This window comes from Pinus tabuliformis, chromosome Q (genome assembly GCF_031772625.1).
Source record: "Pinus tabuliformis cultivar Carrire ecotype Pingquan chromosome Q, CPIR1, whole genome shotgun sequence".
NCBI classification, from domain to species: Eukaryota; Viridiplantae; Streptophyta; class Pinopsida; order Pinales; family Pinaceae; genus Pinus; species Pinus tabuliformis.
This window is the reverse complement of record NC_142296.1, coordinates 738,958,625-738,964,624: the sequence shown is the minus strand read 5'-3', so window position 1 is coordinate 738,964,624 and position 6,000 is coordinate 738,958,625.

Below are 6,000 nucleotides of genomic sequence, written 5' to 3'. Positions count from 1 at the left end.
TTCCCAAACGACTTGGAGTCGGCAAGAAACCCTTGTACAAGGGTCCTGCATGTTGCATAAATTGAGCTCTGGGAGCTCTGAGGGCTTGCGGTTCCTACTGGAGAAACATATGACCACAGGGTGACTCACCCTCCCCTGGTGGTGCACACTGGAACAAGATGATTCGCTCTCTTGTGGGACAAGATGATTCGCTCTCTTGTGGAACAGGATGATTCGCTCTCCTGTGTAGCAGGATGATTAGTTCTCCTGTGAGGCCTGGATTGATGTGTTCTCCATGGCAGCCTGGATTGATGTGTTCTCCATGGCAATTGTAGCAGGATTGATGTGTTCTCCTGTGAGGCCTGGATTGATGTGTTCTCCATGGCAATTGTAGCAGGATTGATGTGTTCTCCTGTGAGGACAGGATTGATTAATTCTCCTGTCGAGGCATCCTACCCATGCAGTCTGGGACTCATGGGAAGTACCTCTCATCTGATCAATGAGCAGGGAAATGAAGTTAGGGACCATAGTAGTACCGATGGACGCATCTTTGTAACTACCGTACTCCCTACGCTAGGATGACCTCCATTGATCTGGGATCAATGATACTGGTCTGGGACCAGTGGTAGGAGTTGTACCATACTATGACGCTGACTTCGGGTCGGTTGAGACTGGTCTAGGATCAGTGGTACATACTCTGAGACTGACTTTGAGTCAGTGGAGGATGATATTGGTTTGGGACCATTGGAGTTGTACTCACTATGACGCTGACTTTGGGTTGGTTGAGACTGGTCTGGGACCAGTGGTACATACTCTGAGACTGACTTTGAGTCAGTATGATACATCCTCGATCATTTCTTATTCTTCATAATTCGGACAAAAGCAGAGCAGAACAGAACAATGCAAGAGCAGAGCAGAACAGAGCAAAACAGTACAGATCAGTGCAGGACAGAACAAGTCAAAGCAGAATAGGCAAAATAGAGCAGAGCAGGGCAAGAGTCAGGCTGTACAAGGCAATGCATTTGATGGATGAATAGTAACGACCGATAGACAGATTGCATATGAAGTTCTCCATGGTTGAGAGGGAGTGTTAAAATTGGCAACCAGGGCAAAACTTCATGTGGGTGATCTTATTCATGGCTAATAATATTTTTATTAGATTCCTCTCGTCGAGAGGTGTAGGATTGATATAAAGATCATCCAATTCCGATAAGTATTCATGGAGATATGAATTTATTTTGATTATGGAATTATTATCAAGCCGACCTACAACTCATGTAGGCTCAGAAGCCCAAAAGTCGCATCTATTCACCCACCAACGTTGTGTATAAATATAAGAGGACTTTTCCTCATTTGGACTCACTCATCTCATCACATCTCTCTCTCTTTACTGCGAAGATATGAGTCTCTTCTCTACTGAGCTGAAATGGGTCTCTCTCTCTCACACATGTGAAGCCGGAAGCTGTTGAATTTGAAGCTGCAACTGCAGAAGTAAAGATTGACTTGTGTGGCCTAGAAGATCTCCTCTTTGGTATTGTGCTGTAGGTTCATCTGAACCTCCTTTGAAAGCCGCAACTTTTGGTGGTGGAATGAAGTCAATCCGATGAACGGTTTGCAAGATATCGACTGCCCTAGTTTGAAGCCGGAAACTGTTGAAACTGAAGCTGCAACTGCAGAAGTAAAGATTGACTTGCGTGGCCTAGAATATCTCCTCTTTGGTATTGCACTGTAGGTTCATCTGAACCTCCTTTGAAAGCCGCAACTTTTGGTGGTGGAATGAAGTCAATCCGACGAACGGTTTGCAAGATATCGACTGCCCTAGTTTGAAGCCGGACACTGCTGAAGTAAAGATTGACTTGCGTGGCCTAGAAGATCTCCTCATCTGAACTGCATTGTAGGTTCATCTGAACCTCCTTTGAAAGACGCAACTTTTGGTGGTGGAATGAAGTCAATCTGACGAACGGTTTGCAAGATATCGACTGCCCTAGTTTGAAGCCGAAACTACTGAAACTGAAGCTGCAACTGCAGAAGTAAAGATTGACTTGTGTGGCCTAGAAGATCTCCTCATCTGAACTGCGTTGTAGGTTCATCTGAACCTCCTCTGGAAGCCGAAACTTTTGGTGGTGGAATGAAGTCAATCCGACTGTCGGTTTGTGAGATATGGTCTGCCCTAGTTTGATAATGAAGCCGCTAATGCTGATGCTACTGATCTAGGGTTTGCTACTGCTGATATGAATCAGATTTATTGTACTATTTCTCTCTGCTGAATTATTGAAGACAAAAGAAGATTTGATCAAATGGTTTCCCCACACATTGTGGGGTTTGTCCCTGGCTAGCCGCCACATCTTGTGTCTCTTGTCTTGGCTTGTTTTCTGTTGATCGTTTAATGTTCTATATGCACTTTACTTTATGTACATGTGATTGCTAATCGGTGGAATATAATAAGAAAAAGAAGTAAACTGTTATAAGCATAGAACATACCATAACTGAACACGATGGTGCTAAATGGGCTTGTTATCCAACACTGTGCGCCAAACCCAGGTCTATCCGAAGACCACACCAACATAGGGTCACCAAGGCTCATAGAGGACTACAAGAGGGACTTAGAAGCAAAGTTCGTGATGAAGTATTTTAGGCTGATGCATTATTTTCTAGGTTTGGAGGTATAGAAGAGAAATGGAGAGATCTTTGCTCAAGGGAGATATGTTATGGAGATTCTGAAGAAATTCAAGATGTTGGACTGTAGACCATTCTCTACTCCAATGATTACTAATTGTAGGAAGATAAATTTTTCAGAGAAGGAAGCAGTGAACTCCACCTTGTATAGGCAGTTGATTGGCTCTCTTATGTATCTAGTCAACACTAGGTCAGGCATTTTCTTTGCAGTCAATACTCTCACTCAGTTCATGGTTTAAATGAAGAGAGTACATTGGACAATAGCGAAGCATGTGATGCGGTATCTACGAGGCACAGTCGAGTATGGGTTGCAATTTACTCGAGGTGATGGTATCAGGTTGATGGGGTACACAGACGCAGAATGGGTAGGTAGTGTTGTGGATCAAAACAACACCTCAGGGTGTTGCTTCAGTATTGGATCAAGGGTCATCTCTTGTTACATTAGGAAGAAGTTTGTGGCATTGATTTCTATAGAAGCATAATACATGGTAGCGAGCATGGGTACATGTGAGGCCATATGGCTTCAGAAGTTGCTAATGCCACTATTTGTTTAGAGGTTGGAGTCAACTAGTATCTATTGTGATAACCATAGTTGCATCAATCTCTCTTGGAATTAAGTTTTCATGATAGGTCAAAGCATATCAACATCAGATACCACTTCATCAGGGATTATGTACAGTGCAGATAAGTTTAGCTACCATATGTTTCCATAGATCAGTGGGTTGCAAATATTCTAACAAAGGCCTTGGGTAAAGAAAAGTTTTTTTTCTTCAGGGCTTAGTTGGGAGTAGTGGAGAACACCTTCCTTGCTAAGAGGAAGTGTCAGCTTTTATAACTCAGGAAAGTGTTCTAGTCTTAGATGATGTTTATGAGGCTAGGGAAATGGGTTAATTAATCAAAATTAATTGAGAAAAATTGATTTTTCTCTAGATACTTATAGAAAAGTGAATTTTAAAAGTTGATATGATCTTGGCCATCGATTGGAGTTAGATTGTGGTCATTGATTCGTTAACAAGATATTATGAAAGGACATTTATGGGGACCTTGGAGATCATTCGAACCAACAAATTTGCAATGATAGAGAGGGCACAATGATAGCGTGGGAGACACCAACATCAGGTTTTTCAGCAGGAAAATTTGAGGAGAGAATTTTTGGAGAAATTCTTCACAGTGATTCCAATTTTCTAAGAGAAAAGAAGAGATTGAATTATTATTTAGAAGGCTAAAATGGGCAATGCAAGTAGCCATATTATCTAGTGCGAGTTGTCAGAGGTCAGTTCATATTTTAAGTTTCCAATGCAAGTTGCAAGAGGAAGTGTGAATAGCCTACGAGAGGCCAAGTTGGTTTGTAGAGTGAAACTCTTGTTGTCCCAGTTCGCTTTGGTTAGTGGAAGTGGAGAAAATAATTTTTCAGAGCTTTGCCAATGTTAGGCAAGTAGTTTTTGTAATTCTCAATTTGTTGAAGAAATAATATAAACCCTCATCTGCAGAACCAGTTTTACCTTCCAAGGTTATTGCAAGGGCAATTTGACCAAAAATATCAGTGTCCAATTTTTATGTGTGTTAATTTCTCAGTTCCTGTGATTAATTTTTTTGTGTTTTTATTCAGTATTTGTCGTAAGTAATTTACAGAAGACAAATAATCGACAAAGATAAAAGATTAATAACCATTAACTACAATAGAATTTTCACAATAATCACACCGTGACCATTCATCTTCCCAACTTTTCAACTTTTTGGGAGGACTAACCATCACATCAAAGTGAAATATTCACCCAAGGTATATTTTTCCTTTTAAGTCATGTTCCCCCCTCCCGAAGGCATCATACCCTGTTGGTTGTCCCCTTTCTTCAGATCTAGAATTTTTATATAAAAATAAACATTACATCATATAATAGAGTTTGACATGGTAGCATCAATGTTGGCACCTTAGGATTATATGTTCTTAATTACATTACAAAATTTGAGATAATGAAAGGGGTGTCACACAAAACATGGTTTAAAAACCATAGAAACAAGCTTGGGCCACAAATATGCCTAAATTTGGCCCACAGGACAAAGGCAACCTCTCATTTATTATATGAATAGTGTACTGCTTTTAGAAAACCATATTATGATTTAAGATGTAAATGCATCTATTTTTGAACTCTATCAAAATTATTTTAATTGAAGATAACCTCATTTAATTTTTCGTGTTAGAGCTTAGTGGTTGGGATGGAGTGCCATGCAAATAAGGAAAATTCAAACCTCAATGGGTGTAGAGCCCCTTAGGTGGGTGGGTGGGTGTGTGTGAGAGAGAGAGAGAGAGAGAGGGGAGATGTTTGCTCCTAAAGTTGATTTTTTTAGTCACCAAAGGAAGTTAACACATGTCCCACAAGCCAAATTTCTTTAATTGAACAGTGATATGATACTTTATATTATGAATGTTGTAGCGAGATGTTGGAAATATTGTTGAACCAATGTTGCAACACAACGAGAGACCTAAAACAAAAGTAGGATGTAAAAATTATGACATAAAACCACAAGTATATCCTGAAAATCAAGAGACCTTTGGAGAATACTCAACTTAGAGCCTTTCTTTCTCAATGTCACCATGCATCACACATAAAACCAGCATCTAACATGTTGAAAATGACAAATTGCAAAATTACCAATTATAATTAAATTACATGGTGCATCCCCACCCCACACTTCCTTCAATGATATCTCTTCCACATAAACACATCCACATTTCTAAAAATCCTAATGGGAGTTTTGGAATGCTAAATTTAAATATATTCTTAACTTACCATGAGATTGACCAGAAAGTCTAAGAACAATTTTGAAGTTAAAATCAATACTTCATGTTAATGGAAATGCACAAAGAGCTCCAAACCAATGTAGATCCATCTTATCCTTATATCTATTAAGTACTATAGTCCTAGTTGAATGCCAATTGAGTTTAGTAATAATGGTTAAGTTGTCAGAGTAGTTGTTTCCAATCAAATTTTATTAGTGATAAACAAAGTTTTAAGTTTATACAACGTTGATCTTAAATATAAGAAAATATTTAGAGATTTTCTACTCATGTTTTCTCACTTGGAAAAAATATATTAACAAGTAAAACAAACATATTGCTAATCTAAAAAAATCATATATAACTCCATTGTTGCTATTCCACCTTCTTTAGAGACATCTATTATCATTGCAACTCCATCTTCTTTGACAACATCTATTACAAGTATTACAACTGCAAGATAGTAGTTAACACAAGTATGACCAATTGGATGGTCTAGTTATTGATTTTTGTTATCGTTGATCCACTTTTTACTAGATTGTTACTACCCATTTGATTGAAACCACTAA